A 13,709-nucleotide genomic window follows, 5' to 3' on the forward strand; every position below is an offset into this window, starting at 1 on the left:
ATAACCTACTATTATTATTTAACTAGGCAAGTCAGTTAAGAACACATTCTTAATCACAATGACGGCCTATCAAAAGGCCTCCTGCGGGGGCTGGGATTAAAAATATAGGACAAAACACATAAGAGACAACACAACACTACATAAAGAGAGACCTAAGACAACAACATAGCATGGCACAACAAAATAGCAAACTAGTGCCATTTGTTGAATGTAAATAGACATGTGTTACAGAACACCAAAAAGTTTGCCTAATGAAGTTCAGCAATTGCCATTGATTGGGTCTACATTAATTGATGCGCCTTGCTGACAAATTGACCTTTTCTGTAGCCTGAAAAGTCCTAATGTGTCTATATCATGTATGTAGCCTATTGGATGAGGGCGAAATCATTTAGGCTTATTAAATGTGGTTAATGTAGGGCTCATTAAATGTATTTAATATGTCTCATCAGGTTCAGGTAGCATCAGGTTGGAATTTATGCTGATCAAAGCTCTAATCAAATCCAGATATTTATATTGTTAGGTTCTAAATAAAGAGTAAAAACTCAGTAAAACTCTAACCATTTATTCACCCAATGGGTCAGACTGCTGAACGGAGCAAGACATGTTCCCACCAGCACACATGTAATGTAATGTTATATATACCCACCCCAATTTAGGTGAAGGCTCCTCCTACTCTTTAAGCATTAACTTCAATAGATAGATGTAAGTGATGTGGGTAATAAACTGTTCCTTCTCCCTTAATGTGACCTGACCTGGGCCCCCATTCCTCACTAATCCACAGCTCTTCACCCTTATCAGTGATTGCCTTTAATTTACTCAGTAACAGTCTAAGCCCCTGGCTCATATCCAACCTTAATCGACTCCACCATATACATTCCTCCTACAGATACCCATTAGCTTCTGGTGTAGAAACCAGACTGTGGCCCTTCTCATTTCCATAGGATACCTGATGATTAACAATATTTCAAGTTTAGAAGTCAGAACCCTTTTGAACATTACCTTCACACTGTTCATCATTTATATCAACTTGGAAATTACTTAATGAACAATGATAATAAAACATGATTTAACATTCACAGTTGATTATGTTTACAAATCCAAGACTTGTGGCCTCTGTTCTATAAATCACACTATGCACACTCTTATTTCCATCTCTCGTCAGATAACAGAATGACATTTTGACTTTCTCCATTTTAGCTTCTGGTTCCTAAGAGTTATAGCATAAGACTTGAAAAGCAAAAAGAAATACAAAACATAACAGTATTAATGTGTTAAGCTATGCATAATTATATATGCAAAGAAAAACCAAAGTTTGATAACATGACAATTCCCACTCTCTCTTCACCTGACTCTATGCCTTCAAGATACTTTTCTGCTGGGTTCCACAAAAACAAAGGCCCTAAAAAACCTCCTCATGCTTTCACCCAGTCTTCCCCCGTCTGGCCACAGGTTCCAAGAGGTGTTCTCAAGCCATGTCATTTTCACTTTGCTCCCCATATCCTTCCTCCATGGCCATCATAACATTTGATCTTGATCAGTCGGTGGAACTCTGGCGCCACCAAGTGGACAAAATCTTCAGTTACGTTGTGGCAGCAATGATACCAGAGATATTTGATACAAGATCAAATGTCTCTATTATTAACTCCAAATTGTTTCCCCCCACTATTATTATTCAAATTTCTGTTAATCTGGTTTTAATGTAACACTCATTTCCGATTGGAGGGCGGATGACCCTGAACCTAGCAATTTGTTACTTTGTAACAGTCAAGTGGTTACTGCCGACGTTGATCAAATCTATGCCACGATTTTAAGCATAATCTTTGATATTTGGCAGAAAGTTTACATATCATTTTGGTGTAATCGAATTTGACGTGTCTGAGAATGGCACCTTTCGATAGCATTGCGGTATCGCTTCTCCGCCTTTTGGCTAAGATCAAGATAAAGATCGAGTGCAGTACCCAAGGGATCCTCAAGGTGGTGCGATGGCGTCGTCGGCCACATCAGTCAGCGGCCACTGGACTGAAGAACATGCTGCGGTTTCAATGGACTGGAGAAGAGAATTTGATGGAAAGAGTTCGTTTTGGTAAGGAAGTTCTTTTTGGACCTCTGTCTGACAGCAGAAGATGTGCACTGTCTGCAACAGAACACACCCGAGAAGTTTTATGATGTGTCGTTCTACACCATCACCCGGCTGGAGGAGGTGAGAGGGCTCTTCCGTGCGAACGCGACAGCACCCGCCCCCAGTGCTTTTCAAGTTGAGTCCCTATGCAGGCACACTATGAGGGTGCTAACGGTGCACATGTTCAACCCCTGGGTCACCGAAGAAACATTAGTGTGCTACCTCAGCCGGTACGTGACCATCTTGCCAGGAGTGAGAAATATTAAGGACGCCCTAGGCATCTGGACAGGGAAGAGGCAGTTCCGTGTGCTGCTGAGGGAAGACGAGAGCGGCCATGATGGCTACCGCCATCCTCCCGCCTCTTTTACTATCGGTGCAGACAGGGGCTACCTCATGTATGCTGGACAGCCTCGTTTCTGCAAGAAGTGCAGCACGTATGGGCACCTAGCCGATGCCAGAAACTGTGGGACTCTCGGTCATGTAATGAGGGATTGCACCGTGTCCAAACGCTGCAGTCTGTGCAACTCAGAGGACCACCTGTTCCGTCACTGCCCGAAGGCAGCCCCCTCTTACGCCAGAGCGGTGAGCGGGAAAAGAGCGGAGAGCGGGAAAGATAAGGGAGAAGGCATGGAACTACGCGCCATTGAGGAGGTTGTGGATGAGATAGTGATGGAGAGAGAACGGCGGGAGTCTGAGGAGAGCGGGAGTAAGGCGCCATCATCTCCCGTGGAGAGCGGAGAGGCGGACAGGAGTTGGAACAAGCAAGTGGAGGAGGCTAAGGGAGAGACCACCGCGCCCTCTGCTCCGGAGAGCTGGACAACGGTGGGAGAGAGGAGGAAGTGCTCTGTCAAAAGGAAGCAGATGAGCCCTGTTTCCCCACTCGTTCGCATGGAGGCGACGGAGAAGTCCGCCATGGGGGGGAATCGCTTCAGTTGTTTTGCGAGCGGGAAGTCGGAGGAGAAAAGCGAGGGAGACCCGGGCAGCGCAGAGGAGACTCTGCTTTCCCAGTCAGGCAGCTCCATCGGCAGCAGTGGTTTTGCACCCAGCGGTGTCCCAGCACCCACACAGACGGAGGGGGAGCAGTCTGAGGAGGGCAGTGTATTCCCGACCCCTATCTTTGAGGACAGTCCTCCCGCCGGGGACCATCGGTTCCCAGACAGGCCTCCTAATGAGGAACTGTACTTGAAGTCAGTCTTGAATATAATGTCATATTTAGATAGTTGTCCGTTTCCCTCCTTATCCCATGTCGTCCATTTTTAACCTAGCTAGCATTAATGTTAGAGGGCTTAGGAACCCAGTTAAAAGGGCGACTGTTTTTTCCCATTTGTCCTCCATTTGCTTTTCTGTGTGTTTTTTACAAGAAGTACTGTAACAACCCTGGGTTTATAAGCGCGGAAATCGACACTGCCGCTCGAGCATGCTTTTGCGGCACAGTCGATAGCGCGCCGGACTTCGGGCTTGAAGGTCGAGGGTTCGAGACCTGCTCCTTGCTGTTTCATTACATTGGTGTCGGAAGTGATCGGACCTTGCATCCACGACAGTGCGCGTGCTCGGCCGGTGAGCGCGTCCCTGTAAGACGTTGAGTCGCAAGCTAGCGCGAGGACGCGCTCTTTGAAAGGAGGGAGTAGTGTAACGACCCTGGGTTTATAAGCGCGGAAATCGACTGCCGCTCGAGCATGCTTTTGCGGCACAGTCGATAGCGCGCCGGACTTCGGGCTTGAAAGTCGAGGGTTCGAGACCTGCTCCTTGCTGTTTCATTACAGTACATTTAAAAGATCAAAATGATGTGGAGAGGTTTACGCGGGAATGGGTTCAGGGAGAGTCGAGGTGGAGTGTCGGCGGGGTGCACTCTACAGGGGTCGGGGTGCTATGTGGGAACAGGAAGTTAAAAATACTAGGAAGTTTTTCGGCAGTACACGGGAGGGTTTTAGTAGTAGATATAGATTGGAGGGGTAAATGTTTTCGATGTATTAATGTATATGCACCACCGACACCCAAGGAAAGCAGGGAAATGCTTAATGACCTAGACGCTATTTTTATGACAAACAGACAGGTGTTTATGGGGGGAGATTTTAATGTGTCATATGACCGAGGTAATCTAGGAGGACATCTTGTAAAAAGACTAATAGAGAAATATAATTTGGTTGATTCTTATAGAGTTGCGCATGCAGATAATCCCGGTTTCACCTGGGGAAACAGCAGGGGCGCGAGGAACCGCATAGATTATATGTTTGTTCCGCGTGGACTCGGTGTGTCCTCTGCGCGCATCACTCCGGTATTTTATTCAGACCACAGTTGCTTGTCTGTGACAGTAGAATTAAAAACAATTGCATTTGGAAAAGGGTATTGGAAAATTAATAACGACATTTTACATGACAAAACGTTTGACACAAGATTTAGGTATTTTTTCAAGGGCTGTGTAACGATGAAATATGTTTATTCTACTGTCAGAGTGGTGGGAGAGCACAAAATTAAGAATCAAGAATTCTATTCAGAATTTTTGCAAAGATAAAGTACGTAATAACCACATAATTTTATAAGTTGCAGAAGGAACTAGAAAATCTGCACATCCAAGGCAACTTGAATGGTGGTGGTTTAGATAAAGACACATTGTGTATCCTGCAGAAAAAGCAGCATGCCTTTTTTGAAAAGAAAGCTCAAGATTTCATTTTTAAAAGTCAGCAAGATAAATGGGAAAATGAGAAGTGCTCTGCATATTTTTTTTAAACAAATTAAATCACGGGGAAAGAAGACTATTTCTGCTTTATTGGACCAAGATGGGGAGATGGTTGAGGATGGAGATGGCATGCTTGGTGTCGCTACACACCACTTTTCTCAGCTATTTCAAAAACCAACAATTGATTATGAGAAGGGGACTAAATGCTTGGATGTGCAGATACCTTTTGATATTAGAGACCAATTAGAAGGGGAATTGAAATTAGATGAAATGTATATGGCACTGAAGAGCATGAAAGATAAAGTACCAGGTGTGGATGGGCTCTCTAAAGAGTTTTACATCGTTTTTGGGGATTTAATTGGATGTCATCTGTTGGAAGTGTTTAGAGTTATATTTGGTTTGGAGCATATGGGAGGTTCGATGTGTGAGGGGGTAATCTCTACTTTACAAAAAGGGAGACCCCAAGACACTAGCAAATTGGAGACCTTTAACAATGTTGTGTGTTGACTATAAATTATTAAGCAAAGCCATAACTAATCGCCTATCTTCTGCCATGGCATATGTTGTTGGTTTAGACCAAACATGCGGTGTGGTAGGGAGAAAAATAACCTGGAACTTGCAATTGCACAGAGACATTCAAGCATATTTAGAGGAAAGGCACCTGCCAGCTATTACTGTGAATTTGGACCAGGAAAAAGCTTTTGACATGGTAAACCATGGGTTTTTATTTAGAGTTCCGGAAAAATTGGGATTTGGAAATAATTTTGTGAAATGGATAAAAATTCTTTATAGTAACGTGGGTAGCAGGGTAAATATTAATGGGAATATTGGAAATGTTATCAAGCAATTACGAGGTGTCAGACAGGGGGACCCTCTATCTGCTCTATTGTATGTTTTATATATTGAACCGTTCGCATGCGCAATTAGGACAAATTACAACATCAAAGGCATAAAATTACCTGGAGGGGATATTCCAAAAATTTCGCAATATGCGGACGACACAGTTTTATATTTACAAGACGACCTGAGCTTGAAAGAGGCTATCAAAGTCATTGATGAATTCTCTGTTGCCTCTGGGTCGAAGATAAACAAGAATAAAACAGCGATAAAATATATGGGACAGTGGAAATGGAGAACTGATCGGTTATGTGGTTTGACTGTGTGCACAGGACCAATGGTAGTGCTCGGGATATCTTTCGGAAATGAAATTAAAGATGACATGTTTAATTGGGACTGTGGAAAGTGAGGCGACTATCATTTAGTGGAAAGGTGTTAGTGCTGAAGGCGGACATTCTGCCTTCATTACTTCACCTTGCCTATGTGTTTCCCATGCCGGTGTCTCTAAGAAAAACTTTCATACGGGTACTGTTTAATTTCTTTTGGGGGGGAAATGAGTACATCCGTAGAGATCGGATGTACCAGCCTATAGAGGCTGGTGGAAGGGATTTCCCTCATATTCCTCTCAAGCTAGATGCGTTGTTCTACTCAAACGTTTGTTGTCTTTTGTCGTCTTGTGTACACAAATGTCAAATTTTAATCAAATTCTGGCTGTCCGTACCGTTAAGGTTCATGGTGGAGTGGGATAATAGTAAGCCAAAAGCTGAAATTATCCCATTACATTTTAAGAAAATTGTGGAATGGGCAAGGAAAACCCCTGTCTGCAAGGTAAAAGAAAATGTAATCAACCACAGATTGCTATACGCGAAATTGATAGAAAATTGTCGTCCTAGAGACCGATTACCAATATCGCCTTCCACAGCAGGGGCGCAAGGAGCCACATAGATTGTGTTTGTTCTGCATGGACTCGGTGTGTCCTCTGCACGCTTCAATCCGGTCTTCTATAATTCTGACCACAGTTGCCTGACTGACAGTAGAATTAAAAATAATTGAATTTGGAAAAGGATACTGGAAAATGAATCACGGCATTTTACATGACAACACATTTGAGACAAGATTTAGGTATTTTTTCCAGGGCTTTTTAATGATGAAATCCTTTTATTCTACAGCCATGGAGTGGTGGGAGAGCACAAAATTACAAATCAAGATTTTACTGCAAAATTATTGCCAAGATAAAGTTTATAATAAATAAATATTTGTATAAGTTGCAGAATGAACTAGAAGATTTGCACATCCAAGGTAATTTGAATGTTGGTGGTTTAGATAGACACATTGTGTATCCTGCAGAAAAAGCAGCAGTCCTTTTTGAAAAGAAAGCCCAAGACTATGTTCAAAAGTCAGCAAGATAAATCGGATAATGATGAGGTGCTCTGCATATTTGTTCAAAAAAATTAAATCACTGGGGAAAGAGGACTATTTCGGCTTTATTGGACCAAGATGGGGAGACGGTTGAGGAAGGAGATGGCATGCTTGGTGTCGCCACCCAGCACTTTTCTCAGCTATTCCAAAAACAACATGTATGAGAAAGGGGCGACTTAAAAATGTGTGGATGTGCAAATACCTTTTAGATATTAGAGACCAATTAGAAGGGGAATTGAAATTAGATGAAATGTTTATGGTACTGAAGAGCATGAAAGATAAAAGTATGAGGAGTGGATGGACTCTCTAAAGAGTTAAGTCGTTTTTGGGGATTTAATTGGATCTCATATTTTGTAAGTATTTAGAGTTTTGTTTTTGGTTTGGAGCATATGGGAGGTTTGATGTGTGAGAGTTAAGATCACTACTTTAAAAAAAAAGAGACCAAGACACTAGCAAATTGGAGACCTTTAACAATGTGTGTGTAGACTAGAAATTATCATATTCCTTTCAAAGTAGGTGCGTTGTTCTACTCAAACATTTGTCTTCTGTACACAAATGTAAAATTCTGTCTGTCCGTACCGTTAAGGTTCATGGTGGAGTGGGATAATTAGTAAGCTGAAATTATCCTATTACATTTTAAGAAAATAGTTGACTGGGCAAGAAAACCCTGTCTGCAAAGTAAAATAAAATGTACTCAACATTCTATATGTGAAAGTGATAAAAAATTGGCATCCTAAAGACAATTACCAATAGCACCTTCCACCTGGCTACGTACACAATTAAAAGGTTTAGACAACAGACAAATATTTTAATTGGCTTTTTTTTCTTTTTTACACGTCTTCCGGTCCATTCAACATTATGATCATAATTTGACCCTGAAACATTTTGTCCCAGGGACAATTGTTTCGCAATTAAAACTATTCCCCATGTTTTATGGGAATGTTCTTTTGCCCAATTAGTTAGAATTCTTTTACTTTTTTTAATAGATTGATATTTTAAATAAAAATATTATGAAGGTGTAGCCAAATTTGAACCAGAAAAGGTGCAATTATTAGAATGAGTGACTCTGGTGTCCCTTATCAAGACCAAACTTGGGAGGCCAGATGTCGTGCGGTCAAAGACACCCACAAGTGGTCACAGACAGGATTTGTTAAATTTATAAAACAAGAAATTGGGGGGGGGGGGGGGAGAGAAATACAATTAGAAATAGTTAAGTGGGGCATCACATCCGTTAAACATAGCTGGAAAGGGATATACCCTTCATTGTAAACGTTTTTTTATAATAGCGTATATCTAAAATTGTATTCTGTAATTTACATTGAAATGCAGGCTAAGCCTTTGTAAATATTTGATATACACTGGTTTATTCAGAGTTCACTTTGGTAGATGTGTATGTTATGTATAGAATAGTTTTTATTATTTTAAAGGGTCAGCTTTTGGAGATTGTTAAGAGGCAATTGTTTACATGCTTCTCTTGAATTTAGGCCTATAAGCTAGTAAGGTTCTGCAGAACATCACATTTTTGAGGAGTTTTGCTATTTTGTATACAGTTAAGGTGCGGTTTGATACTGTTTTTATAAATCCATGTTATGTACAAAGTTATGCACTGAATGTGTACTTGAATGTAAATAAAAATTACCCCCCCCAAAAAAAATCTGTTATCAGTTCAATACCTGATACGTCCCCTATATTAAATAGATTTTTGGAATAGGGGCTTGCTCCGTCCACTCCACGCATCGACCTGGTATTGCAGTACCTCCAAGAACGGTCCACCCCCTGTCACTGTAAAGATAAATCAGGCAGAGGCAACAGTTGATTAGTTTTAATTTGTTAGGATCATGATGTATATTGTATTTTCACATTTGAACAAGTTCATCTCAATGATGGCTAGATAGTGCTGGTCAAGTCGGTTTTCTAATCAAAGTTTATTTGTCACGTGCACGGGATACAGGGTGTAAACGGTACAGTGAAATGCTTACTTGCAAGCTCTCAGTGCTATTCGCATTATCAAAAATATACACATACCGAAGTAATAAAGTTGTTAAAACAAACAATTGTTTTGATTGGAAATATATACACAAGAAGAATGAATATAAAGTATAAACTATTAAATGTGCTAAAGTCATGTACTGGTAACATGGACTGCCTCACATACCGGTAACGTTGTCTGATGTCATTATTTGAAAGGCCTGCTATTTCCATAAGACTCAAATATATGCGATTGAAATGTATACAAGGTTTGTAACTCATCTGCCTGTGTTAAAGTAACTATGTCTGTTTATCCCATTGATTCTATTTCTATGATTTCACACTGCACTTTTTCAAGTGACAAACTTGAAATAGTGTACCAAGTTATTCCTTCGCTTATGGCACATATACACAATACCGTCATTGGCTTACGCCGAGTCTCGGAAGCTAAGCAGGGTCGGGCCTGGTTAGTACTTGGATGGTACACTGCCTGGGAACACCAGGTGCTGTAAGCATTTCTGTCCAGCATGGTGTACTCTTGTACTATTTAATCAGGGAGCAACTGTCTTTACGTATTACAGTTTCTCTCAATCGCCTACAATCATTTTTTTGGAACAATGTCGATTTTCAAAACCGTCAACAAGCAACAGAACTTTTGAAAAACAGTAAATGCTTTTTCAAAATGTAGTTGTCTTAAAACAAAAACATTCCTAAAATATATATATATATATACCGCCAAAATTACAAATACATTCATCAAAAGAACAAGACTGCCTGTCAAAATATTAACTATACTTTTCTCTTGAGTCCAAGAAGACAAGACAAAAAGTTAGTCTGTCTTTTAAAAATCCCAGTAGATCCGTGTGTGAGAGATATAAAATTTGTAGTCACTAAATCATTATGATCAAAACTGGAAGTACAACTATCCAAAGGTGCAGAATTATGGGTAATTACTAACCTTTTTATGCATATATCACCAAACAATTTCAAACATCAAATTTGATTCCTGATAAATTAAATAAAATAAGCACATTGTGTGCATGATTCATTCATGGTATCACAATCCAATTCCATGTATTCAATACATGGAATTCAATACAAATTTGCTCATAGTTTTGTAGACTTTCCATTGGTGTACAGAAACGCAATCCACAATAGAAATCAGTAAAGCTGAATACAATGGGGCAACACAACTGATATGAATGTATAATCCTCAATCCACACCAAAGCAAAGCTCTATAATGGAAGGTCACATGTAGGAGATGACATAGGAGTTAGCCAAAGTTACTTAGAAGTAGCCCAACTTCATTCTCTACATCTCTGAAAGTGATTTGTCAGGACGGAGCATTTGTAAAATAACAGGAAAATATTCCACCCTAGTCTGGTGGTTAAAAGGTGTTTAGCTGAAACCTTTATATAAAGTTTATAAAGATCTTCCCTAGTGTAGTTCCTAGTTGACAGTTGCCATGTTTACACAGCATTTTCTTAACTCGTCTGGTCTCATCTATTATTGCCTCACGGAAGGCGGCTTCCTGGGACTCATGGGAGGTAAGCACTTCCTGTATTTTTCCTCTCCAGCCCTCCTGATTGCTGTCCATGTTTGGGAAAAATATACTTAAGGGTGGTAGGTTGGACGTGGAAGGAAGGCATTACGCGAGGGCTGCGACCTGTTAAGTGGCCAGTTCGAATCCAAGTTGAAACTTTTGTTTTGCAACTATACCCAACATTCTTAAATAATCACATTTATAGTAAACTGACTGACTGAACAAAAAAGCTTTAAATATGTGACAAAACAATTCTGGTGCTTCCCTCCCTAGTGACACAGTAGACTAGGCACTGGGATATAAACCAGAAGGTCACAGGTTCTAATCTGGGCAATACCATTTGGCAACTTCTTATAACAAGCATAACTTTGTCTTACAGGATTGTTCCCCGTTTCTGTTTTTAAAATCTCCAACATTAGTAGAATCACTATCACCATATTACACTATAATTGTATTAGTCAAGCAGGAATGTTCCTTGTATGTTGTTATAGGTGTTCTGAATAACAGCTCCATCAAAATTAGCAGAATACTTATGGTTCTATTCAATCTTTACAGATAGTGTAACCAACTTCACATAGCCCCCCTGAAGAAGGCACATGGACACGTCAGGGTGACTCGGTTTTTATCTGAAGTAAAACGTTCACTGCTCTCAGAATATCTCTCTGACTCAATCCACAAAGTGATCGTATAGTATACATGCGTTGTGTTTAGAAAATAACACAAATACAGAAAAGTGACACATGCCCTCAATGTGAAGTGCTATTAATCTATAAATACAGAGCACAAGTACAACCCTTTTTATATAAAAATGTTAAGGTAGTAAGAAAATAAACAAACATTCACTTAATATTTCAATAAGTCACCTGCTAGCAAATCACCTGCTGGCAATAGCTAGCGTGACATTCTACTGCAGTGACCAACGGTGCTAGTTAGCTCGTCATTAACATGGCTAGCTAAGCCAGCAAAAACTTGGTTAACTTGCTGAAATAGGCCTTCAATACATTAACGGCAAAATAAATATATACATAGCCACATTCGCTATTGACTTTAGGATATATGAACCAGTTTTCCAAAAACACTATTGTGTTATACAGTTTTTATATAGAGAGAAAAGAGACACGAACCTGCTCAGAATCTCTCTCTCAGACTGAGGAGCAGGCAGACCAACTTCTCAAATAGGGGAGAAGCACTCAAAACCCACTAGTTGTTCTTTCAAAGAAAATAATACAAAAACGGTAAGTCCGAAGACCTCTCATATTACCAACCTTACTACAATGGCAGCAAATATTTTTATGAATTCAGTAACACATAATGAAAGGAAGCTATTTATATCACCCTTTTTCCTGAAGTAAATGGTTTCACCCACTACTCTACCGCGAACTGCGGCGTTCTTTGATGTCTACATTGCCGTGAGGTTGATGGAACCTCTACATTTTCAATTTGTTACAATAGCACGCTTGAAATGTAAAGGTGATTTCCATTTGAGCCGATATCATCAGCGTTCACCGTGAATGCAGTCTCCGCTAACGCGGGACATTGCCTTTAAATTTCAATCATGCTGTAAAGCAAGGTCGACCGATTAATCGGCAGGGCCGATTAATTAGGGGCGATTTGAAGTTTTCATAACAATCGGTAATCTGCCTTTTTGGATGCTGATTATGGCCGATTACATTGCAATCCAAGAGGAAACTGCGTGGCAGGCTGACCACCTGTTACACGAGTGCATCGTCAAAAGGGCCTTGTGGCTGCAATGAGCCAAGATAAGTTGCTAGCTAGCATTAAACGTATCTTATAAAAAACAATCTTCACATAATCACTAGTTAACCTAGTAATATCATCAACCATGTGTAGGATACTAGCAATTTTTTCGAGGTAAGCTGAAGTTCGGAGCCGAAGTCTACACCCCTTCGTCGGTCATTGGTCAAGAGTAGGGATTCTTCAATGAAGTGTTTGCTATTCAACGACTTGTTTTCACACATTTTTTTCACTTGAGAAATGCTGCACCAAACATCATAGTTAGTCACACAATATTACATCTAAGATCTCCTCGGCAAAAATGTCAAAATTAATGACAGATTTGAGTTCTTAAATTAATTCTGACTACTTTGAGGAAGTGTATACTGGCTACGGAGTCTCAAGATGGACAAACAGTACTATTGCCGCCTTTTCTAGTTTTTCATGCGAAGGTCTTTTAAGGGAGTATGCAAACACTCGTTCAGTTTGCCTAGCTAAGTTCGGCTAACCGCCAGCCGAAACCGTAGCATGCGGAAACCTTTAGCAGCAAGTGGACGAGCAATATCCACTGTTGTAGTATGGATGAAGCCTCAGATGGAATAACAATTTATTGAACTTTCATAGCGCTATTCATTACATAAAAGAATCTCAAAGCGCTTTAAAGCAACACAAAAAAATACAAGCAATTTAGAAAACCTAATTCATGAGACGGTTGGAAAGTTCATGGCTTGAGTGATCAAAGGGGGAGAGTAAGCAAAGAGTGCTCCTGAGTGGCGCAGCGGTCTAAGGCACTGCATCTCAGTGCTTGAGGCATCACTACAGATACAGCCTGGAATCGAACCAGGGTATCACAACCGGCCATGATTGGGAGTCCCATAGGGTGGCACACAATTGGCCCAGTGTCGTCCGAGTTTGGCCCGTGTAGGCCGTCATTGTTATTAAGAATTTGTTCATTGACTTGCCTAGTTAAATATATATATATATTTTTTAAGATGGTCTTGGCCGCAAGGTGTCATCAAGGTGTCTCGCCGTCCGTGTGGCTTCTCCAGTTCATGGACTCCGTAGTAGCTGTAGCTAGGTTTCACTACTACCAAGATGACACACGCACTTGGGTGAAACTACGTCAGTCACGTGGCGCCAGAAAGCACACAGCATTTCAATGATAATTCAAGAGTAGCCTTGTAACTTAGTCCTCATCACTGCACACCTCAGCTGTCTTGCTTCTCTCCATCCTCAACCTCCGGACAAAACGGCTGGCATTCAAATCAGAACAATTGCCAGCTGACATTAGCTAGCTAGCTGACAGTTAGCTAGCTTGCCCAGCAAACAAATGACTTGCCAGCTTCAGTCTTGAAACTCTGTGGTTGATTCTAATGATATGAACTATATTAATTGTTAAAACAAAAAGTGT

At 40.7% G+C, this 13,709-nt stretch overlaps 1 protein-coding gene across 6 annotated transcripts in view; it reads left to right on the plus strand.

Moving 5' to 3' along the window:
* Positions 1-13,709, plus strand: part of LOC145861149 (myc box-dependent-interacting protein 1) — a 43,420-nt gene that overhangs the window by 25,452 nt on the left and 4,259 nt on the right. The window lies entirely within an intron of this gene.

Source organism: Salmo salar, chromosome 16, assembly GCF_965601325.2.
Source record: "Salmo salar chromosome 16, fSalSal1, whole genome shotgun sequence".
Lineage (NCBI taxonomy): Eukaryota > Metazoa > Chordata > Actinopteri > Salmoniformes > Salmonidae > Salmo > Salmo salar.